The 26,307-nt window shown below is 38.2% G+C and overlaps 1 protein-coding gene and 1 pseudogene across 2 annotated transcripts in view; one reads left to right on the top strand and one right to left on the bottom strand.

Moving 5' to 3' along the window:
- Window positions 1–26,307, top strand: part of LOC145983967 (tyrosine-protein kinase transmembrane receptor Ror2-like) — a 607,910-nt gene that overhangs the window by 21,077 nt on the left and 560,526 nt on the right. The window lies entirely within an intron of this gene.
- Window positions 1,650–2,416, bottom strand: LOC145984384 (ribonuclease kappa pseudogene; annotated as a pseudogene).

Raw genomic sequence — 26,307 nt, 5'->3', positions numbered from 1 at the left:
TCATGAGTCACACTTCACAATGCCGCTCCTTATCGCAAAACACAGTGCGTCGATGCACAGTGTCTGCACCCAGCAAGTTACAAGTGACCAGAGTCGAATTTTAAAGAGACTCTGAAGAATGATAGATTTCATCAGAGGCGGCTAGGTGGGCACTAGCTCAACATGCAATAAGCAATGATTCCTAGCAAACAAAAAAGCTTATTGAATAAGTATTCGGATAGTAATATGTGCTTTATCGTGTAACATGTAAGATACTAATTGGGATTATAGCGTAGTAGGGCAACCGATCCATGAAAAACAAAATAAAATTGAATGGTTGCTTTATTATAGATAAATATTTAAAAAATATATTTTTCCTCATTCCCTTGTTTTTTCTTATTTTAATAATAATAATAATAATAAGCCATGGCTCAACAGCTCTCGCAGGGCCTTGGCCTTCCTTCCGAATGCCAGTCTCTCCCATCCACAATCCTTCCTAGAGATCTTCAACCAGATGGGGTGACGTGGGGTCAGCACGTCGAACCCTCAACCATTATGCTGACTAGTCACCTGATGTTTACATTTTCGTTCCTGTTCATCGCGGGCGGGACCCTACTTCCGGTTTTGAAAAAGTAACATGGATTACAAAGATGTAAGGGTAATATCTTGCAGAAAAGGTGACAATCATTGCGTGGCTGTTGGTTGCAATATGAGGTCGGGAGCGATTAAATTTTCTCAAGTATCTGTGAATCTTTTTTCGGCAGACACGATACGAAAACTCAGTGGATTCAGACAATATAGAAAAAAAAAGTGGGAACCACAACATGAGATAGAAAAATTAAGAGAGCTGTGTTCTAGTAGATACACAAATCAAAAAATTTATTCTGATATAGTCGGAGTACATTTCAGTTTTTTGTTGTTTTAAGTACGCTTTATTCACAGTAAGGCTAATCGGGACTCGACCTACAGTTTAAAGTGGCCATATTGTGCCTCCACCAGGTATCGAATAGTGGACACCTTGATTACAAGGCAGCGACGTTACAGGTATGCCATCAGGAGGCTTCGAAGTATTTGAATGTTTATAAATAATGTAAGCTTTATTTCAACCTGCCGAGTCCTCAAACTTCCTGCATATTCGTAGCATGTGTGAAAGTGCCTGTTTTTTTTTTCGTTTTCGTGAAATTAAAAATCAACTGGCATGGTTTGATTGATTGATTGATTGATTTAGTTTATTTTACTTCGCGTTTTGTGCCTCTTGGCTAATTTGCGAAGATGAGGATGAGTGATGAAATGGATAAATGGACATTCACAAACAACCAAGCCCGAGCGGGATTCGAACGCGGAACCCTTGGCGTCGCAGAGCGATCTGCTAACCACTTTTTTTAAAATCTATCAACAAACTTTAATATACTTTATTCACATAACTATCATACATTTTCATAAATATTAAGCTAACATATACAATACTTTTGATAGATTTTTCTTGTAGAAAGAAAATACTGGAATGTAACCACTTTGAGCATTCTTCAGAAGCAAAGCTTCTTGATAATGAGATTTCGATAGTAATAATGTTACAGAACAAACACCATTTCTTACCTCACATGACACAAAAATGATGCACCACCCAACACCCTACATCTAAAGAGATTTTCTACATAATAAACTGCAATCGAAAATATATATAAAAAAAGATCTGATACAGAAGCACTGTCCGTTATAATTTAACTCATTTTCAGACCACATTACCTTTGAGTATTAAATTTGTAATGAAAAAAATAGTTACGTACTTCCAGAAGTACAAATCATAAAAATGAAATCTGTTTTGACCCACAAACAAATAGCACTGAATATGAACATTTCAATCATAATATGGAGAAGATAACGAAAGTGAGATTCTATTTACATTAAATCACTGTCACTCATATTTACAAAACTTTCTTGAAAATAATTCTTATGTTTTTTTTTTTATGTTGTTCGGAATACTGAAGAATGTTTATTTACACATTCGAAACATTCATGATGCACGATTGATACAGTTCCTGCCATTGATATCTTTGATAGAAAGAACACATTTAATCCTACATTACATACTTGTGGAAAGACGATTATTCACATAAAATTGATGCGCCGAGAAAAGTAATGTGAATACATACAAACATGCAGCTATCCAACAGTTGTAGGCATTCGTTTGATAACTTTTATCAGCAGCCAGATAAAAATCTTTTACTGATGGATATGATGGCTCCAAAAGTAAATCGTCTGCCAATGCTACAGCTCTAACATAATAAAATATTCCCATAAGAACCAGTTGCACAATTCCCCATACGCTTACGATCAATCCACAAAGGGACAACTTAGGACCACAAATTGTAATGTTTATATTGTTAAAAAAATCACAAGAGGAACAATATCCAAATTTTTCGTCAACTTTCAGCATCTACAACCACTCGGCCACAGGGTCCGGCACAACTGGCATGGCTATATATGTTAATGGTTAATTAGAATGATAATTGTAAAGAATGATAAGTGGCCAAACATAAATTAGAAGCTACTTAAAATACACGTTTATGTAAAAACTGATCTGTGGTTTTAATAATGAGAAATAAAATATGCACTTTATATCTATTAGGATATGTAGAATATCTTTGTTTTGCGTTGGTGTCTTTAATCTTCTTTTAACCTTTAAGAATTTATTATTATTTACTTCGTTTTTAATGTAAAAAATGTGTTACTTAACTCATAAGCGAATGAACTTCCTTGTTTAATATACATGTATATACCAACAAAACCGTTGGTAGAGGATCAACATTGTCTCGGAAAATATTACTATTGTTCCATAAATCTTCATCCAAAGGCTCCGGGAACTGGTCAATTTCTTCGAGGTATCTTTATTTCTCTGTGCCACTTAAACATTTCAAGTGATCCATTTTGTATCCGCTCCTTTTTAACAAAGTAAGCTCAAAGACAATCTGTATTTCACTTGTTTATATTAGAAACTTGGTCAAACCGGAAGTTCTCTTATCGCCTTCGATAATCGAATTGTCTGCTCGACTATTTTTTGTTTAGCCAGGAACATCCCCAATAGGAGATTTCCGAGACCGGGTTACGCTACTCACTCGTAGCTCCCTAATTTCCTAACGACGGTCTGCCACCGGTCCTATACATAGGCCGAGAACCCAGACACTGAACTCAGGCGGACTTAAACCCATGCCGTCCCGCAGTCGGAGTCCAAAGCAAACCGCCTTAGACCGCACGATCACGGAGGAGGACTTTTCTTATTTTACTTTTGGCTAATCGCAAGGATGAGGATGAATAATGAATAGAAAAGATAAAGAAGGTCACGCACAAAGAATAGGACGGATCTTCAACCTCTCAGGTGACGAGTTCAAGCCCTAAATATGAGGATTTCAACCATAGACCTCAATTTAAAAAATTATAAACAAAATGACTATTTACACTAAACTTCTCATAAGGCCAAAATAGTTTGTAACTGTGAAACTACCCCCTGAATACAAATTGACAACATTTTTATTTTATTTTCATGTGAGTAAGAATTATAGTGTGGCACATAGAGATTATTTTTGCGAAACAATTAACTGTGCCCGGTCCCAGCATCTCTGGAGGAAAGCCGCGCATAGCGGAAGAGAAGGGAAAAGAGGGGAAGGGGGGATCGAGTGAACAGAGCGTAGCAGTACACACTGCTGGAAAGGCTGGAAACTGCAGTGGATCTTCTCCCTTCAAGCAATCCCGTTCCTCTCATGTGTTCATCGCTGCTCAGATACTTGTTTTTGATCACCTGCTCCAGAGATAAGTGGGCCAGTGTAGTTCTCATACATGTAGCAACTAAAGCAACTTATCTCAGAATGAAAATTTCACGGAGTTTTCAAACGTTTGTTTCAGCAATGATGACTTGACATGGATCACACATAATCCCTTGCCAAAATCTAGTGGTCTAAAATAATTTGAAAGCTCGAAAGTATCAATATACAGATTCCAAGTTATAAGGAACTATTTCGTAGATGTTCATGCAACCGTTATAAAATTACAAATAAAATATATTCACAACCTTAGATATACTAATACGAAGCAAGAAATTCAGAGTAAGATTTCAAATGCATGTGTATAAACTAATTATAGAAGTACAGAGCAATATGAGAGTATTGAACTTCTTTTGCAGGATAACGTTTACAATATTGAGGCGACAGAATTAAGAATTGTTGCTCCAAGAGAAACCAAGGGCGTAGTGTATTGGTTAGAGTTCTTTATAGCTTTGTAAGCGGTCCGAGTTTCAAATATCCTTACGAGGTGTTCTTTTTTTTAATTTTTTTTTTATTAAACAAGTTCATGGTGACATTATTTGTAATAGCAGTGTATAGTGGCTACATTGTTCTGTAGCCTTACTATGAATAAAGCGTACTTAAAACAACAAAAAACTGAAATGTACTCCGACTATATCAGAATAAATTTTTTGATTTGTGTATCTACTAGAACACAGCTCTCTTAATTTTTCTATCTCATGTTGTGGTTCCCACTTTTTTTTTCTATATTGTCTGAATCCACTGAGTTTTCGTATCGTGTCTGCCGAAAAAAGATTCACAGATACTTGAGAAAATTTAATCGCTCCCGACCTCATATTGCAACCAACAGCCACGCAATGATTGTCACCTTTTCTGCAAGATATTACCCTTACATCTTTGTAATCCATGTTACTTTTTCAAAACCGGAAGTAGGGTCCCGCCCGCGATGAACAGGAACGAAAATGTAAACATCAGGTGACTAGTCAGCATAATGGTTGAGGGTTCGACGTGCTGACCCCACGTCACCCCATCTGGTTGAAGATCTCTAGGAAGGATTGTGGATGGGAGAGACTGGCATTCGGAAGGAAGGCCAAGGCCCTGCGAGAGCTGTTGAGCCATGGCTTATTATTATTATTATTATTAAAATAAGAAAAAACAAGGGAATGAGGAAAAATATATTTTTTAAATATTTATCTATAATAAAGCAACCATTCAATTTTATTTTGTTTTTCATGGATCGGTTGCCCTACTACGCTATAATCCCAATTAGTATCTTACATGTTACACGATAAAGCACATATTACTATCCGAATACTTATTCAATAAGCTTTTTTGTTTGCTAGGAATCATTGCTTATTGCATGTTGAGCTAGTGCCCACCTAGCCGCCTCTGATGAAATCTATCATTCTTCAGAGTCTCTTTAAAATTCGACTCTGGTCACTTGTAACTTGCTGGGTGCAGACACTGTGCATCGACGCACTGTGTTTTGCGATAAGGAGCGGCCTTGTGAAGTGTGACTCATGAACGCGAGCAAGCTACGCTACGCGTACCAAGCTTGTCTGCCTTTGAAAAACGTTTCGCACATTTGCCAGTTCGCAAACGTTGTAATTATTTCGTGTCACCTTACGCAACAGCAAATACATTTCATAAGGCTATTCTGGACACGAGACTTTCATCAGAAAACAAGCATATCTTTTTCTGCAGTATCACAGGAAGAGAACATCGTCCGCAATTTTGAAGCGTCTAGATATTTTCCGTTAATAATGTCTAATCAACATAATACGTGTAAGTAAGTTAGAAGAAGTAACTAGTAAGTTAGAAGAAGTAACTCGCATTTTCACAAAAACTACCAATATTATTGTTTTTCTTCATCACTTCGAAAATATATTCTCGAAGATAGCTGCTATACTACAAGAAACAATTAAAAATTAAAGTAAAAGTTCAACTACATTTATACCCTGTCCCAGCTAACTGTGGAGCAAGGCCGCGCATAGCGTCAGAGAAGCGAGGGAAATCTATTGGCAAGAGAGAATCAGTAGACGCTGATGGCAAGGCTGGTAACTTCAGTCGCTTTCCACTTCTCCACGCAATTCCGTTCCTCTCACGTGTTCATTTGTGGAGTCGTCTCGCGTCACTACTTCCGCGGAGACTTGTTTTCGTTTGCCTGCTCCACAGTTAGCTGGGACGGAGTATATATCCAAGGACATTTACAATATTGGAAAGACAGAATACTTAAACATTGTAGTTTCAACGGAAGGAAAGGGCGTGATGTAGTGGTCAGAGTTGTCGATTGGACTGCTAGCGGTCCCAGGTTCGATTCTCCTTACGAGGTGTTCTCTTTTTTTATTTATTTTATTTTTATTAAACAAGTTCATGGTGACATTATTTGTAATAGCAGTGTATAGTGGCTACATTGTTCTGCATCTGAAATTTACTAACAAAAAAAAAAAATTGACACAAGTTCAAAGGGATAGTTTCACGTATCAGATCTTGAATTATGATACTCTAACGATAATTGTGTACTGCTTCAAAGATATTGACAAATATTTATGAAATAACTATTTATATTTGTGGAAATTCAGGACATACTAATTTTACCCCTTTTTCCACTCTAGTTCAATGCAAGGTGACTTCTGCAAATATCGAATGAAAAGTTTCCATCATGTGCAATTCTACATTAAATGTTTTCGCCGAGTCGTATTACTTTCGTTTTCTTTGTTACAAAGAAGTATTCTTGCACATGGCATGTAGGAGGAGAGTTGGATCTACATTTCACATTCGTCAGCTCATTCCACCTGCGTTTAGGAGCGAAAGCTTGTAGGGTAGTGGTTACCGTTAAGGATTGTCAAACTAATGGTCGTAGGTTCAAACCCCTCCGGTGGCAGAAACTTTCCTGTGTTCATTGTGCACGCCGTGTGAAACGGAATGATTCAGTCTGGAATTAACAATGGGAGAGGAGAAATATTTAATAACAAAATCTCCATTTCAACGAACCGAGAAGTGGGGAAGAATTGGACAATTCTTATAAATATTAAAATTACATTCATGTTTTTAGTGGTATAATCGCAGGTAAAATCAAAGATCTTACGTGGAAGATTTTATCTTGCTCTGAACTCGGCCAAAAGGAATTTCGCGCCGATCTAATACATTCTCCAATACATTATAAAATGTTATTGAATGTTTCATTTCGATAATTTGATCAATGCATTAGTTAGTTCGATATTTTCTGCAACTACCTCTTCTCTCCTCTCGTCTCCAGTCCCTTCTGTTCTTCTCTTCTCCTTCTCCTTATTCTCTCCCCTCCTCCTCCTCTGCTTTTATCTCATACCGCCTTCCCTACTTTTGTCGCGTCTTATCTCCATCTCACTCTTCTCCACTCCTCTTATCTCCTCTCCTGTCTTAGATTTCCGACTCCATTGCACTCTTCTCCTCATCTTTTCGTTCTTCTCTTTTTCTCTCTTTTACTCTACTCTCCACTCCACTCACCTCTTCTCGTCTCCTCCTCTCCTCTCCAAACTCCTTTCCTCCTCTTCTATCACCTCGGTTTCCTTCTTCTCTTCTCTCCTCTATGCTCCACTTTCTTCATCTCCTCGCATCTTTTTCCATTCTCGTAATTACTTCTCCTACCCACTTCTGTCCTCTATTTTGTCCCTTTTTTACTTTTCTTCTTCTCCTTTCGCTTTCTCTTTTCTACTCTCCTTTGTCCCCTTTCGTTTCCTCTCTCCTATTTTCCTTTGTTCAGACTCATCAACAATGAAATAGTAGAACATCGTCTTTCCTTCTTCCAGAAAGTGTTTCCATTTGCAACAAATGTAATACTGATTTTTGTTCTAGTTTTGTGCAATAATACGTTGATTTCTTTCTTTCGCGTATTTTATAAATATCTAATGTGCATATGGCAACCCTGAAATTCAGCCTAACTCAACACGCAACCCACCAACTCCTTGTGTAAATTGGGTTGCCTAGTTTAAAATGTCGTTGTCCTAAAACTTTTGAGAGACACTGTACAACATCTGCTTTCTAAATAACAGTACTGTGTCAACAATTTGCGATGCAAAGATTCCAGATTTATTCTTCTGCTAGTGCTGACGTGTCTATGGTGTACAAAAGTACAGAAGTCCAATACGCGTCTAATTTATTCTGAAATGTTACCGTAAACTGTTTTCCTATGCTATTGTATCAACTGGTTATATCTGTAATCGCTATACTCGTAATTACTGGGATGTCGGAAATGCAACAAGTCTTTAAGGTTGGACGGCTTGTTCGACACATTTTGACATCTTTGAATATGAATTTGATTTTAAAATTTTGGGTGCGTCAGCACTTAGGCTATTTTGAACCCGTCACACTATACGGGGTCCAGCCCCTTACCGTTACAAATAACAACTCTAACGTTGCATAACTAAAATCTTAAAATATTCTGACTTCCGTTAAAAGCTGAGGCTGTAAACGGGCACTCAGTACTCCTAAGGACAAAAAACAGGACAACACACAGAATTATACTGGCCAGTCGCCAGAGCCTCGTTTATCTGCAAAATGCAGTCCAGGATGTAGCCTACTACGTGGAAGTGAGGTTGACTTTTGGGCGCTTTAGCCCCCCTTACACCCCTTTTGACATCTTTGATTATTCTCATACGAGCTTTCATGAAAGGTGTGAGCTTTCTAAATGTCTGTAAACAGGGTGTCTACCAGTCAAGAAAGGGTAAAGAAATCAACAATAAGAGGTCGAGAAATTATACTTGTGGTCAAGAATATTTGCTATCGCAATGATGATTTAGTTTATTTTACTTCACTTTTCTGCCCCTTTGGCTTATCGCGAAGATGAAGATGAATTGTTGTAAGATAAGGTGGTTGAAGGGACAGTCACGAATATATGGGAACGGCAACACGAACCACACATGAAATTATACTAGCTGCGTGTCCATACGTCAGAGCCTCGCTAGTCTGCCAAATGCATTCCAGGAATCATTAATAGATAAAACAAGTCTAATTCTTTTCATTATATAAATATTTATTTCCTTACTTGCTAATTTCCAACTTTACCTAAGTAGGGGTTCATTAAATAAAGATTTAGAAAAACTAAAGAAAAAGTCAAGAATTTTGGATTTGTTATTTTGATACACACCCTGGTAAAATAACGATGCTGCAAGCTTGCTTTCATTTCAAACCAATTAAACGCAAGCGTATGCAACATATACCACCTGGTACAAAAGGGTTCCATGTGGTTTAACTTAATATTCAAGATTTCTCTTTGATAATCATTTATTTAAACATGTGTCTGTAGGAATTTCGACAACCGTCGTTGTTTTGAGTGGTCCCTGAATATTGGGATCATATTTGCATAGATACGTAACCAAGGAAGAAAATCGGAAACAGTGTTCTGTACATTCAGAGGTTCAATTTCGTTTTAGCTTGCCCAGTAGGATGGGGATGGCCAAACGCACGCAGCTACAGATTTGGTATTGGGTCATTTGTCTGTATCTGAGCCTTGAAGACAGTTTCATTGGATCTTGGTTGTTCCTGAACTCGGTCTCGAGGTCGAGATGGGAGGATCTGTGGAGAAACTCCGGGGATTTGGAACTCGGGAATTTTTTTTTCCGGACCCGGACGGAGATCTAAGAGTATGTTAGGCATTCGGCCCAACCATCCAGTTAGGCTTGTTAATTACACGCCGATCGATGGACTTGGAAGCATAGGTTCAGCGAGTAATAAGGGAACTTTCAAGATATGTTGAGTTTTGCTCGTACGTGAAATTTTAATTTTAATTGTTGTAGTTAATCTACCAGTTTTTTTACACAAGAAGGAGAGGATTGATTTATTGATTTTTGGTTATTTACGGTCGTTTTTTTACTTGTGGGTTAATTGCAACGATGGGAACGAGATTAATAAACTGATGAAGGGACTCGCAGATATCTTATTCCTCCGAAGGTTATGGTTCGGATTCCACGTAAACATGTAGAACCAGTTTCATCGCCGCCTTCTATTTCCATAGATTAATCCATATCGCCCGTTTTATATCACTTCAGTTAGCTAGTTCTCTGATTTAAATGAAGTTTGTGACGTTAGTGGTGATTTCTTTCGCATTATTTTTTTCACCAACTCTAACCTGTATTTATTCCCAAACTTTGTTCCTCCATTAAAATTAACGTTTGCTCAATTTGCTAATTACGTCTTCGGTGGAATTAGCATAATGATTTGTAAACTACCAGGTCTCGACTTTTTATATTTAAGTACCACAACATGTTGACAAGTAGAGGTAAATGAACTACATTTCCCACATGATGTGAATATGAGATACCGTAATTCATTATACGTATGTACCGCGAAGTTAATGACTTATTATCACCATTTTGTTCGTTCTTGTACCGGGTGGCCAGAATTAAAGTTACCCAACTCAGAGCCCTCTGTAGCCTGTTTGAGGCATCGTAGAACTCTGAAATTTGGTGAATCCACTATGCAGACCGTGGGGAAGAGGATGGCGATAAAAAGAAAATAGTTCAATTTTCCGCCACCAGGTTGAAATGTGGCGCTGTACTTCCACGATGGGTTGTACAAATAATCACGTTAAATGATTTAGCTGAGTTATTAATTAAAAAGACATTTGTTAGTGGCTGGAAGTTGCGAGAAAATAATCTCTCGTTTATTGCAAGGTTAAGGCAAATCCATAACCAATTGGAGCAGTTTACGTCATTATTACAACCCATCACGGAAGTACAGCGCCACATTTCAACCTGGTGGCGGAAAATTGAACTATTTTTTATCGCCATCCTCTTCCCCATGGTCTGCATAGTGGATTCACCAAATTTCAGAGTTCTACGATGCGTCAAACAGGCTACAGAAGGCTCTGAGTTAGGTAACTTTAATTCTGGCCACCCGGTATCTCTCCCAGAACGTTTTGAGGATGCAATCCGATTCACCTCTTCCATTAGAATACGTCTGAAGATATCTAGGCAAGATTGGATAATGTTTTTCTGGCAGATCTAGAGTTGAACTAATAGGAAGTGGAGTTTTTAAGTCCACTGTATGCACACACAGGTAGACTAATCGGGACTGGAGCTACAGTTTAAAGTGCGATGTGAACCACTAAGCGGGGAGAAAGACTGGGATTTGTGTGTTGAATTATGTATATTTTGTCATTCCTGTGCAAAGGATAACATTTCCCTCCATGCCGATACAACGTGCCTAACAAATTCTTCTTAAAAGCTGTTCATGACTATATTCAGCAATATAAGAATAGATTACAACGTAGTGTGAGCGGCTGTCCAAATTTATTGTTAACTGGTAGGAAGAAGAAGGAAAATCCAGTTTTAATTATTCGAAGGATTTAAATGTCTATTTTTGGTTATTTCTCGTCGCTTCTCTACCACTTGTGTTAATCGCGACGATGAGGATGACTGATGAACTTATAAAAGCACAGTGATATATACATCCATGCGTAACTAGGGTTCGAAGCTGGAATCTCTGGCTTCATAGCGCTTACACTGACCGCTCAGGCACGGAAATCGACAAAGGAATGATTGTCAGTAATATTTTTCGCATTGCACTCACGATCTCGTTCGGATGGTTCGAATCCCCGTCAAAGCATTGGTGCTCCATTGTATTTTGTTCTTTCATCCACGTTGAATCTAATGATCGTACAAATATCTTTGTCGCGATTGACTTGAGGCGACGACTAAAATATAATGTATTACAATGTCAATACAACTAAACATGGCAGTAAGTATTGCACACACCCACTTTCTTAAGACTTGTATATATTCCTCTGACGTAGGACGTGTCATAATACTCTCCTCTGGGTATCCCTGAATGTTTACTGGGTGTGGGTCAAGACGCGAGATCTTCGGCGGGAGGTGACAGAAAAGGGATAACTGACTTACGAAAAGATTTATCCTCGTCAGTTTGTAAATGTAATCCAAAACGTACTACGTGTATAACTTGTCATTCGCGTGTCTTCCGAAAACTCTCACATAATATACAGATGTTGGATCATCATTGTTTAGGATCTTTACACATGCCCAATATAAAATTATACTTGTGTTTTTTAATTGATTCAGTGTGACTTAGATGAAAGTAACTGAAAATCGCGGTTGTGACTTATGTGCCTTTTCCCGAAAACCTTAGAAATAAACTAAAACAGTCAATTCATATTTTAATTGGAAGAGTAGTGTCCTGATGCAGTATGGCAATTAGAAGTTATAATTAGAGCCCGGAAGTTCAGGCATTTATTTTCGTTAAAATAGGCAGGCAAAAAGGCATTTATAATGTGGTAAATAGGCACTAAAAATGAAAAAAAGGCAAAATAAACCGAAAAAAGGCACATTTAGAAGTCGCTTACTTTATCTATAATTTCTGGCAAAATGTTAAAATCTAAATTGGGAAGAGCATTTCAATTTTCTCCGTCTTGATTGCACATAACTACAAGGTGCTTTTTAAGTTCTAAACATTCATTAATAGTCGTCTGTCAGAGAGAATGTTTTTCGTAATAGAAAATGATCTTTCTACTTCGACAGAAGTTATTGGAGCATACATATCGTCGGTCCAATGACATAACGACCTATCTCATTTTTTCCAACTTTTCAGGAGAAGCAAAAAACGTTTTCGCACACACTTTCGTAGATGTTTGTGAGAAAACTATTTACCCCATAACAAATTTTGTTTTGTCATTAAATTGTATTATGTTTCTGCTGTAAAATAGTGTGGTTGAATGTTACATGTGTTGCGTTACGTGCTTGAAATTTCATAATTTCTTGACATACGTCGGTATGTCAGATCAAAATAATTACTCACACAGAAATATATTTGAGATACGCCATGCAAATTAGTATCAAGTTACAGCTTCATGATTTGAGAAATCTTCTTTTTTAGTCAAAATGTGAGCAAAACTATATAATATTTATGATTTTATTGTTCATGACGCTTTTTTTTTCAAAGTGAATGGTTATTTCTATTTTGAAGTTCTTTAGATTTACATGCTTTAAGTACGTGTACAAATTACAAAACTCTTCACTACAAGTACAATTAAAAAGCTATGCATGCGTATATGTAGCTATAATTTGGCTACATTAAATAAACATCAATAAAACATTTTTGTGGAATAGAGTGGAGAACAGATTCAGTGATTCAAATTTGCGTAAAAGTTTTTGCAGTCACTGTCTAGAACAACGGGAAAAGGACCTTCACACATTGACAGTAAATCTGCATATTTCTCTTGCGCTATTTTCACAGATTCTTTGTTCAATGGAGGTGACATTCTCGCAGCTATATCTTTAGTATTACGTCTCTTTAGTACGATTTTTGCGGGATTCTCTTGCAGTAAACTTGTTTTTATGTAGATAGTATCTGGCTTGTTGCTCTGCAATCGTAGTTCACGAATATCTTTCCAACTGAACTTATACCATCATCGGTCTTCTTAAGCTGGAAAAGCCTCAGATCTTCAGCAATTGCCTTATAATTTAGAAAATCTTCCATCTGCATTGTGTGCACGATGTAAGGATGGTTTCTTCGGGCTAGTTTTATGATGGGTACAAGCTGAGAAGGGACAAATATCTCTCCAACTCTCCGTAACGATCTGGAGATTGCACTGTGCGCAGTCTCTCCCTCGTTTTGCCCATGATGAGGCTCAAAAAATCTGAGCACAATTTATTTTATATTCTCTGCTTTTAGCATTACATGCATAAGCGCAGTTACCACAATCCTATTCTTGTTTTGGCCAACACAACTGTCAGCATATAAGTGAACTGTATTCTTATTTTCTTGGTCCACTTTCATTAGATACTGGTAAAGACATGTTGCTATTTCACATGATCCACGCTTGCTGATTCCTTCATGCCACAAGAAACAATGACAATTTTTCGTGTTCAGTTCATAGACAGTGAAGTTGTATTTAGCCAGACGACTGTCAACCACGGATGAGTGGTTCGACATAGGCAAGTGAATAACTTGTTGCAGATCAAAAACAGCAGAACAGGTCGCTGTAGTCTTACTTATTGCTTTCAATTATCTCACTTTACTTTTCTCTGCAACGTGCTGCTTAAATTTATCTTCTAGCTTCATTTTATCTTCATCAGATCCCGCATTGTACGTAATGCGTAATCCACACTGATCTTTTTTGGGTTGATGAAATGCAAGATTAATACCCTTGAAAACATTTGTGTATGTTTGCAAAGATGCTTGACATGTTGTGTCAATCTCTTCCTTGTACATCTCATACATCTTCTTTACAGTTAAATCAGAATGCAGATACTCCTTTGTTGAATATTTTCTACAATAGTGAGACTCCATTCGTGGAAAGCGATTTATGTGATCTTCTACTATACTCCGTTTCCTCTCATTTTCTTTCAAATGTTTGTATCTTCCACCTCGTTTTTCACTTAGTAATAGGCTATGCCTGTTTCTTGAATGTTGTTTACTGTCGTACGTATAAATCGTTCGCTAATTCCAAGAGTATTCAAAAACATGCAAACCTTCAGCCTTCTTCCCTCCAGGGAAAGATAGCAAAATTGTGTTTTTGTACGTCTCGATGCTTGTTTTGTGGTTTTTTGTCTCGTATCTTCTACGTCAACGTGTCGTGCTACGTACTTCCTATGACGTTGGAAGTTTCCAAGATGGAAAAATCAATTTAAAATAATTATTCGTGATTTCTCATTGTTCTTCTGTACATAACATTTTCTTCCTTTGTGGGTGCAGCCTGTGCAGGGGGTTTGCAGCAATCTTCTTTTCCTAACAACCTTCCCTGTAGTTGAACTATCCTCAGTTAGACCGTTTCGCTATTGTTAAGATTGTGACCGCTGATTTGTAAATACTGAAATATACATTTCTGCATTGCTTTATTTTCCTCTTTGTGAGTCTATTGGCCCAGATTGTTGCATTTTTCTGCTGTAAGCAAAAAGAGATACGCCAACTTGCGAAACAGTTTAGGATTTACTTTATCTGACATAACGACGGAAGTCAAGATACGCCGCTATGTCATACCAAATTTTTTGAGAAATTGAGATACGCAAAATCAAAAAATATTCATAACTTCCTTATTAATTGGATTTGAGGTACGCCGATTTGCCAGGTGATGCAGGGCACCGGTATGATCACAACGATGTTAATAACTCAATTTCGCAAAAAAATGAGATACGTCGTTATGTCATTGGACCGACGATATAACAAGCTAATGTAGCTGGACTCATTTTGGTAACAGCATATTCACCTTTTAGAATATCACAAATTGTTTTCATTTTTTCAAGTCCTCATTTGCACTCACTACCCGTTAGCACTTTTCCACAACAGCTCACCCCTTTTCTCCTGGCACTTCCATCATCTGCTGCATAGATTCCTCGAAGATTTTCATGGATGCTATAATTGTAATTGTCTCTGGCAATGCACCATAATGTGCAAAAGTAAACTTGAATAGCACAGGAGTTTTTTCACTTCACGAATTCAAGCCGCTTCATTTTCTGGAAGAGCATCGATCACCTCACTGATTTTTTGAAGGTTGTTAGCATAATATATAGCTGCTGATATCCAGGTTCCCTATCTCGTCAAGACTGGTTGCTGAGGTAAACTAAGCTCAATCGCAACTTCCTGAAATTTTCGGGTTCGAGAGGGAGATTTCAGAAATATTTTCTTTGTGTTCGAAATCAACCTGTCCACTTCAGCAGTCAATCATGCACAAGAAATGTTAACCGAAAGGCAATATCCTGACTCAGCATGAAATACTTTTCTCTCACACTTTTCTCCTTCAGCAATGATGAAACATGCGTGAGTTCAATATTACTTAAATAAGGCAAAAATTATTCACATAATAAACGGAAGAAAAATAAATGCCAACAACGTTTTTTGGGAGAAAAATAATTTATATACACATTTTTTTTTAAAAAATGTCAAATTTCTTTGAAAAAGGCAAAAAAGGCATTATAATTAAAAATAGGCAGTGGGGTCCCAAATAGGCAAAATAGGCCAAATGAAAAGGCTTCCAAAACATTCGAAACAACATAAGAAACGTATATCCGGAAAAAAATTATCAATATATGCAGTAGATAAAAAGAGGCATTTTGCCAAACTTCCGGGCTCTAGTTATAATTTATAGCTAGCACACGCAATGTGTTTTCTAGTAGCTACCTACTTTTAGTATTTTATGAATTGTAGAGAACCTCTGTATCGGTTTGTTGTGAAAGAAAATTGAATTTCGAAAGAGACGCTGTGGTCTCCATGTCCAGACGTCCTCCACGAATAGCGTTAACCACTACTTTATCGGGGAGACCTTCAGCTCGTGCTTACGGATCTAATCATTGTCGTGTTCGAACAGCAGTAGCACCGGAGTATTTCGTGCTTTCTGAGGCCAGGCGCTGCGGCCGGATTGCAAAGGCCGCCACGCACGTGTGGCGTCAAATCAACAAAAGATATCTTGGTAGTAACTGAAGGAGCAAACACACCGTCTGAAGAAGGGGGAACTAAAAAAAAAGAAAAGAAAAAGTATATCGCATGCTCTCTGGGTAGGAAACTGTCCGGCAGGTGTTCTGAAACGGAAACGTATTCTTGTCGGTGGGAGGAAGTTTCACTCGGTGGAGAACTTTTTTTCTTCTTTTTTTGGGAATCATTTTCTTGTCGCGAGGACTTCTTTGAAATCCCTTTCTTCGCCCATCTCACGCAATGTCCTCGAACGAGAGAAGCGGGCATTGTGGCCCTGCATACTGAGAGGGCTCTCGTGCGGGCACCTGTTAGAAGGCCATTTTTTCTTCTCCAGAGGAGCCTAAAGGGATTGAAAGTCAATTTCGTCCACTGTGAACTTTCAGATTTTTTTAAAATGTGGTTCCATTCACGAGTACAGGACTGCTTGCTGCATTTTTTTCTTATCATTCTTTTGAATATATTATCCCTGGTAGCATCGTACGCTTGTTGTGAACCGCTCAGTACTCATAACTGACGTTTCAGATCATTTGTGATAGTAATATTGTGTTTTAGAGTGCCTATTTTAGTCAGAAGCGCATATTTCGAGCTTAACTGCCTATTTTAGTGCCTAAAATGAGAAAATGATGAATATCAGTTTATTCTGTTTGGATTTAGAGTTTCTTTTCTCTCTTTTGATCATGTACGTCAATCGTTTCACTGCGCAATGGATTTATTGATTTGGTTTATTTTTCTTCGCTTTTCTGCTACTTTTGGCTAATCGCGAAGATGAGAATGAGTGATATGATGATAATGGTGAAGTGCACTCACATGCCCAGACCGGTATTCGAACCCGGAACCCCTGGCATCGTAGCGCATTGTGCTAACCACTCCACCACGAAGGTCGGCTTTTACCACTCTATCGCGTTGTGCATAAATTGTGCGCTTGCTGGTAATGATAACAGAAAAATGTTTTATTATCAAATTGTAATTCGACTGAAGCCTTAACATTCCTGTGTGGTCCCTTCTTTAAGCTCAAAAATGTCCCGACTGTTTTCAAATTATCAAAAACGTGACAAAGATGCGTGTGTATACGTGTGTGTATGTATGTATATATATCAGTGGCGTAGCTTTATAGTACGCCCATACGCCCGGCGTTCCCTGATTTAAAATTTCAAAAATACGTAAATGCTGTAAATATAAAGTAGACTTATTTCATATATGTTTGACCTTCATGGCATTATAATAGCTATTTTTCGCGAACCGCTTGCAACGCTCCACTAACAACACTCGTTCTAGCATTTTTTTCAGTGCCTTTCCTGCCTGGACGCCGGGCAGGTTCGGCGTAAAGAACTCTATATTCCTTGCTGTCTTTCTGGAGGGAAAGCTTGGACAGGCTTGGATCTCTACAGCACGCGCGCAAATGCTCTCTCGTACGCCAGCGTATGGAGCAGAGGGCTACGTGATTGGTTCATGTGACCTTTCCTGCCTTCTGAAGCAGACGACAACGGTAGAATTCCTACCCCGTTCTTCGCGCTCGTGCCACTCGCGCTATGTAATGCTACAATACGCAATATTGACTGATGTAACTTTACCAAACTCAAATATACCATTTCTTAATGACCATTGCATTGTATAATTTATCGCACGAACAGCGATGTGTATTAAAAACTAGAAGATCAACACAGTTTTTGTCAAATAAGTTGGCGAAGTCCTCGTGGTAGAAGTTCAGCCTGTTCCTGCTCTACCACTTAACCCGCAAAACTATTATCTTTTTATTATTATTATTCTTTCGTTAGTATCTAATTGCTTAATATTGTGTCAATGGAAATGTTTAGCATTCATTTGAAAACTGTTAACATCGAATGGTCTGTGGACAAAATTATTTTAAAATGTTTATCACCATTCCAAGATGCAATAAACAGTGGTCTGAATTACTAATCGGCACTGTTACGTCAGTAGAGTGTACGATGGTTAGATCATCCACCCACCTCCGTGTCAGAATGTTTTGCACAGCGCGCCAAGACGACAGAGGTCCCTGGTTTGAATCCCGGGGTGACCACGGGTGTTCTTTATGAGTCTCCCTTCATCAACTTCATAAATATCATCACTCATATTCATATTCGCGATTAACCAAAAGTGGTAGAAAAGCGAAGTAAAATAAACCAAATCAATCAGTAGTTGGATCGCCCACAACAGTGACGTCTGCTGTTGTTCAGAGGCGCTTGTAATTCAGGTAGGTTTTCTAATGACTTGCGTAATACCGAAAAGTATAAAACACCAGAGTTCAAAACATTTGTGGCATAGTGAGGCATCTCATTTTCTAGCTAAAACATGCATAGATGATGTTTTATTGAAAACCCAACCGATTTCAGGCAAATAAACAATACCTGTGGGGACTAATTCCATAAGTAAATTATTAAGCAAAAAAGAGTCGACCCTTCCTTCGGACTTGGCGTTCCCACCCGAAATGCCCATGCTACGCCACTGATATATATATGTGTGTGTGTGTGCGTGGTTGGGTGGGTCTCCCGTGTGGTGAAGTGGCAACGCCGTCGCCTTGTAATCCAGGGTCCCGGGTTTAATACTCAGTGGAAACACAGTGGTTCGGATCCCACTTTAAACTGTATCTCCAGTCCCAATTAGTCTATTCGTGCAAAACGTGGTCTTAAATCAAAACTTCAATTTTTTTATGTGTAAAAACTATACTGAACGAAAGCAAGTCTTTGCGCAACTATTGACTTGAGAGGGCTCGACTAATGAACGCGTGGAGAGGGAAAGCGACTGAGGCTACCAGCATTTGCAGCAGCGTGTACTGCTTCGCTTCGTCCACTCGCTTTCTTCCCTTCTCCAATGTTATGCGCGGCCTTGCTCTAGAGATTCCATGGATAGAGTAGGCTATGTGTAACGATAGTTATATGTGACTAAAGGCACGGTCATGAAATTAGGCGGGTGGCAGAAGTTCGCGATGTTGCCACGTCGGGGCACAACTGTGTGTTTTCGGAGGTTTAAGAGAATATAATATCTCGTTTTGTAGTTGTAGAGTTAGTCTTGGTAATCCATGTGATAAAAAACTGACAGTATTTGCTCGAAAGTTCAGGGAAGACACAAAAGTGCCTCAGAGAGAGGTCGGTGTGACGCTCGAACTAGGCAACGCAGCCAGGTTGACGTTGCCACAGAGTACACAGGGAGCAGCGACTTTTGTCCCACTCTCGCTTTGCCTTTCCAATATGTGGCACCAGCGCAATTCTGCCCAGCCGCCTATTTTCATGGCCGTGAGTTTATATATGTATATGTATGTATACAATATGTGTGTGTTCACAGACATATGCATGTATAGTTGCTGCCATAGTGTAACGTGATTAGCTCACACCAAAACTCGATGCTTTAAGTTAAACGTGTTGAAAGTCACGTTATATAACCCACTTAGATCAGCTTACGTACGTTGTCGCCAGTTAAAGTGGACTGTTCGTGCTTCTCGGCTTGTTTGTTCGATATTCTGCATGGTTCCCCCCCCCCTTCGTGTTTCAATTTCTCCGTCTTAAACATTCCTATCGACGTGCTTTATAAGCCGTTAAGAAAGCACAGCAGCAATTCCAGGGATCATTGGAGAGGGAAACAGTTCAAGGGGACGCTAATGCGAGTTCCATCGGGGTTTATTATCAAGCACGGGATATCGTAAGGAGTTATGGTTATGTACGTAATTAACTTCAGAGTATGACGCTCGCAGCGCGCAGGTTGCTGCTACTTACTTCTTTTTTCTCTCTTGAGGAGAGCTGTAACGTGTCATATGCTGTAATGTTTCAACTGGGTCTTAATGCTCCCTTAAAAGCGACTGAGCATTGTAGGTTTTTATGACCGGTGTGCGTGGTTGCAAGTTTGAACCTTGGCTATTGTTCACCGTGTTGAGTGACGTGCTTGCTGCAAAACCAAGTGGGTGGAATGTGCTCTTTTTCTTTTCTTTTTAGAATTCTCGAAAGCCTCCACCAATTCGTTAGTTTTGTTTGTCGTCGTTTGTTTGTCTACACGGTACAGGCGTGCGCAAACCTTCTGATTAGGGGGAGCAAAAGCCTTGAATGAAGTCCAAGCCGACCTCCGTGGAGAAGTGGTTAGCACAGCGCGCTAAGGATCCCGGGTTCGAATCCCGACCTGGACATGGGTGTTCTTTGTGAGTGTCCCTTCATCAATTTCATCATATCACTCATCCTCATTCGTCGCGATTAGCCAAAATGTGAAAGAAAAGTGACACTAAGTAACAAAAATCAAATCATATCAAAATTGAATGAAGTTCAGTGGGTGTTGTGCAATATCTTTTTCTACGTTGCTCGAAGTTTCCACTCTTTTTCACGTTGTGATTGAAATCCATCTTACTAGGCTGCAGTTTGTCTTAGATTTAGACATGTATATAAATAACAGACATTGAGTAGAAATCTAAAAGAGAAACATACAAAATGTAAAATTACTCTCGAGCAAGGTGGATTGATTTAAAGGTAGCCGGACAATTACGATGAGCACAGTTAGGAGTGAAAGGGCGGGACTACAATTGCGATGACATTCTAAATCTTCTATCAAATTGAAGGGTACCATAACACCTCGTACAATAACTCTTACAAGAGAATTATGTGAAATACTGATATTTTTTAATAGAACACTGATTTTTCTCTCACTTTCTCCAGGCTTGAGATTGGCTGTACTTGAAAACGTACTTGCATTACAACCACTTTGGCGTGTTTAAATTCAGTGTTATTCCACACATCGTCAGTGATAACTATTTCCTCATTCTCGTATTTTTGTTATTACTTGTTGAGTTGAGTTATGCACAGTAAAGCTAATTGGGACTGGACCTACAGTTTAAAGTGGGATCCGAACCACTGTGCGCCTCCACCGGGTATCGAACCCGAGACCCCTTGATTACAAGGCGACGACACTACCACTGCGCCATCGGGGAGGCTTTTGTTATTACTTTTATATTTTTTATCAAACTTGGCTAGGAATTTGGTTCAATCAAGTTTTTGAACATGGGCTAGAGCCAACAGACACCTTTTGAAGTCACCCGTACCTCTAGATTAAGTTCCATCCGCATGTACTTGATGCTGGTGTCGGCGGTCTTCCAAGCCACCTATTTAGTTTGTTGTTCCAACCTTCTACACAGTGATTAGTTCTGTGGCGCCTTTGGTTAGGTTAGGTTAGGTCTTGATCGTCGGAATTGCCCTACCATTAATTTGTAAAAATGACCACTGTCAAAATAATCGAAATTGTCCGTGATTTTGGCTTCATCGCAATTGTCCGCTATTGTCCTAGATTCGATTTAAATCAGGTTAATTTAAATCACGACTTAAATCACTTGAAAATATAATTTATAGAATAATGTATGTATATAAGGGTTTTGTAGATATCAGAATAACTTTTGGTGAAATTATATTAATCTGGTAATCATTTAATGGTGTTTATTAGGCTCTAAGAAAGGAAAAAGACAGGAATAATATTTATTTATTTATTTATTTATTAACCAGTCGCCTATAACATCGTCTGACTATCATGCTAAAGGTCCCGGGTTCGATCCCCGGCCGGTTCAAATCCGGGAACTTTTCTAACGTTGGAAGCGGTCCCGGCGCCCACCCAGCGTCGAATGACATGGGTACCTGGGGGAAACCCTGGGGCGGGGGGTAAAGGCGGTCAGGGGCGTGATGCTGATCACATCACCCCCACCCACGACCGGATCAAAAAAGGTCTAACAAGGTCTTCTTCAGGCAAAGATTCACACTAAAGGATTTCCATATCGATCCTATCGTTGGTTTGCTACACAAATAAATGCAATAGGATCATGGGCGGAGTTTGAGCTTTTGCTTTGGGGGCAGACTCTGGGAGAAGCATATGATGTACATGAGGGTTATTGAATATTCCCTACTTTATAAGGGGTCCGGAGGCCTTCCCCCAGAAATTTAAAAAAAACAACAACTTAAGAACACTGAGTTTTAGGCCTTTTAGTTTTGAAAATTTTAAATTTCCTCTTCAGATTTCTATCATTACAAGGGCGTTACCCCCACACCCTCTATACGCCTTCAAGGCGTGGTGCTAAGCACAGGGGAGCACTTTACCTTTTTTTACCTCGCCTATAACAGAGCGAATGCTCCAATTACAATAGGCATTACAATTTGCTATACAATATCATTTACATAAATACATAATACTTGATACAAAAACACACAGTAATTATTACACAAAATCTTAGGTAAATACAAATACAAAAAGTTAAAAAATACAAAAGTTACACAAATACAAATATATATATATATATATATATATATATATATATATATATATATATATATTTTACAAATTTTGAACAGAGGAGAAAACTAAAGGACAGAAGAAACAAAGAATAAACAAGTAACAAGCTATAAAAGCTTGAGAGCAATAAAGAAATTATAGAAATACCACTATAAGAAACAACAATAATCAAAACAAAGCAAAGTTCAAATTTGAATTCATTTATATGTATACAAAATTTAATTCTAGATAAATGAGATAAAAGCTATAAATTGTATTTGAGACTATAAATATATCACTCTAGAATATATGTACTGATGGGGTGAAGATCCTTTCACCACTGTTCTAAATTTTAAGGTATTTTCCCAAAGAAAAGGTTGTCAACAGTGATGTGATGTGATGCTGTAAATTTAGAATCATTTAGGTAAAATTATTTCTGCAGCTAAAAAAACGTGTGAACAAAATTGAAGAATTTGTTTCAAGATGGTGGATGAAAAACTTATTTTCCACATGTTGCAGGCAGGCTCTATGCTATGCTCTACAATATATTTTTTTAATGATCTAGAATACATTTTCAGAGTATAAGGAATTAAAGTGAGTAATTTTGGAGATATAATTGGCCCGCAATTTTGCAGTAAAACTTATAATGTTTCATAGCTTTGGAGAGGAGTGTAAAATCACACACGTTCTATTTTTGATATCCGCCATAAATTCAAACCTTTTGAGTTGCAAGATAACTTGAAGGATTGATCTCACATTGTACTTGAGAAATATTGGTCATCATGTTTAAAGATAGTACACGACAGACTGGTTTAACATGTCTTGCGAAAACTTTAAATTATGCTTATATTTGACTAGGTCATATTTTCGTAGATTAAGAAACACAAGTCTCAGCAATATTAAAACTGAGTTTTAAGTTCTTAGTAAACACTCTGTAATGTAGTGTGTGTTTTAGGAAGGTTGGGGGTATGTCACCAATTTTGAGACCACAATAACTGCAGAAAATTCAGAGGTTTTTGGTTGAAATTAATCACATCTAGATACACCTCGGAATGATTTTGTTTTTCATTTGCATTTGTTCAAAGTATTTCAAGATTGCAGATAAAAAATTGATTTTTCTTATGCTGAGGTAAATTCCAAATTCTGATGACACTTTCAAATCTCTGCCTAAACTACATTTTTGGAGATTAAGAAGAAAGACTCTAGAATTTTAGTACTTCGCTTAAGCTATACTTTGACAATAAATGTTTTGAAATATAGTGCACGTTTGGGGATCGTTGTGGTCCAAATTGGAGTTCACCAATGTTTTGACCATGGGAATTGTCATTCTCATAGCAGCCAGATATTTTGGAAGATGTATAAGGTATTCCATTTGGATGACATCAGCCAGACAATTAAATACGGCAAACTTATTATTTGGCATGGTTAAAACATGGAGGAGGTATTTTTGCTTGAAACATCCAGAAAATTAAATTGGAAAACAATAAACACATCTGTGATAAACTGTGAACAAACTGTGTTGAAGTGAAGCACATTTAAAACATTGTGTTACATAGTATTTTTGAATTATTTAATGGTCTATGGCATATGAAATAAATGAGATACAAAAGGTGTTTGTAGCTGTAGCATAATTCATTCCAACATAGGCACAACACTGCATTCACAAAATAATTTGTTTCATACTCAAGTTCAGAATGGTTTTGGGTAATTTGCGAAGATGGGGATGAGTGATGATATGATGAAATTGATGAATGGACACTCACAAACATCCATGCCCTGGCTGGGATTTGAACCCAGAACCCCTGCCATTGTAGCACGATGTGCTAACCACTCTGCCACGGGGGCTGGTGAAGTTCAGAATGGAATATTCACTAATCGTATTAACTAAAAATGTGCTTAATCTTGAAAATCAAACTTTAACATGCCTAAATTTGACTATCATTATGTAGGAAGAAGGTAGCAAACCTGATTGATAAAATTAATTCTGTAAAAAGTTACAGTTATTGTTTTTTTTTTCTGGGAAGAAAGGTTCCGGCACTATTCAAGTTGATATGTTACCGTGTTGTTTGTTAATGTTTTCATCATAACAACTATTCAAAATTGTGTTATGTTCATAAACGATGATGCATCCAAGCATACACACACACACACATGCATTTATCTTGTTCGTTACAAAGTTGATTGATTTGCTTTATTTTACTCCTCTTTTCTGTCACATTTGGTTAATCGCAAAGATGGGAACAAGTGATGATATGATGAAATTGGTACACAAAAGAATTGGGACACAAAGAATGCCCATGCCCCGGCCGGGATTCGAACCCAGGACTTCTATTCTCTTGTTAGAATAAAATTTTATTAGTCCTCACCTATAATAAGGTGCCAGTTTGGAGTACCGTGGTTGACTACCATAAAAGAACACTGGTCATAACATATTTTGTACCCCCCACTCCTCGGTAGTCTGATTCTTGGATACACCAAAGTATGCGTCTTTTCAGGAATGCAACCCTGAAAACTGATCACAAAGCAACAGCATTAACTATTACACCCTCCTGCAAGAATAGAATCAAACTGTTGGACGAATATTTTAGAACAGATTATGTTAAGAGAGTTGTTAAATAGTTTTTGATTCAGTCAACTATTCCCTATCACAGTTATTTCTGGAGCAAGGGTGCACATAGCATCAAAGAAGGGGAGGAAATAGAGTGGGCAGAGCGAAGCAGTACATGCTGCTGTGAAGGCTGGTAACTGCAGTCGCTTGCTCCCCTCCAGGCAATCCATTTATCTCTCCGGTGGTGGAACCATCTTGCGTTACTACTTGCGCAGAGACTTGTTTTCGTTCGCTTGCTCCAGAGATAGTTTGGACAGGGTACAAAGGAATACAAATTGAAGGTTACAATGCATTACTACTAGGAGAAAAAAAAACATTTTTAATATATATATTTTTAAACATAACTTGAAAAAACCCAATAAAACCCAGTTTTCCCTGGGGTTTATTGGGTTTTATTTGAAGAAACCCGAAAAAAACCGGGCAAAATGCCAACCCTGATACGCGTATAAACACGTGCCACATTAGACTTTATCATTGTTAAAAGTGTTTTACCCTCAAACAAGCTCTCCCATAATCGTTTCGTTTTTATAAATGAAACCAGTCCTTTGCAATTCATTACAAAACTGCCAAATTCCCTTCCGTTTTCACTGCACCTAATAAGCGTGATGTGCGTAAAACAGAACTTCTCATTTGCGAAAAATGAGGGTTAACGGGGAAAATAAATTTGATTTCGTTGTTTAACTGCTCGAGAGGAAAATTATGCATTTTTAAAATTATTTCACTTTATTTCCGCAACTGAAATATCGTTAAATGCACTAATTGCTAAATAGCCGCGCTACCTTAATCTTCTCCCTGTTGTTCTCCTAGGAAAGAAAATAAAGTGTTTTATTGTTTGGTGTGTGAAATTCTGTTTGGCGAAGCTTATTTTGAAGCTCTGTTTATCCAAACGTGCTAATCAAAAGTCGTAGCAGGTCCTACAGTTTTAGCAGGCTTCGTTAACCTGCAGATCCTCCCTGATGGCGTATTGGTAACGCGGTCCCTTTGTAAGCAAAGGATCCCGGGTTCGATCTCCGGTGGAGACACATTGCGTAGTGGTTCAGGTAGCACTTAAAACTAGGCCCACTTCCGATTAGCCTCCTAACCTAAACAAATTTAAACTTTTTGTTAACCTATCAAGAGGGTCAAGAGGGTGTGTATTTCTAATTTCTTCGTCTGCAGGCTAAAATCATCGGTGAAGATGAATGATAAATGAAATTTATGGAGAAACACTCACAAAGGAATCCCCTTAATCCCCAGGACTTTACGTTTCTTTTGTACCTCTTGTGTTAAACGCGACAA

This window comes from Lepisma saccharinum, chromosome 2 (assembly GCF_977018435.1).
Source record: "Lepisma saccharinum chromosome 2, izLepSacc3.1, whole genome shotgun sequence".
NCBI classification, from domain to species: domain Eukaryota; kingdom Metazoa; phylum Arthropoda; class Insecta; order Zygentoma; family Lepismatidae; genus Lepisma; species Lepisma saccharinum.
Note: the sequence above shows the minus strand (reverse complement) of the source record. Positions and strands in the feature narration are given on the sequence as shown.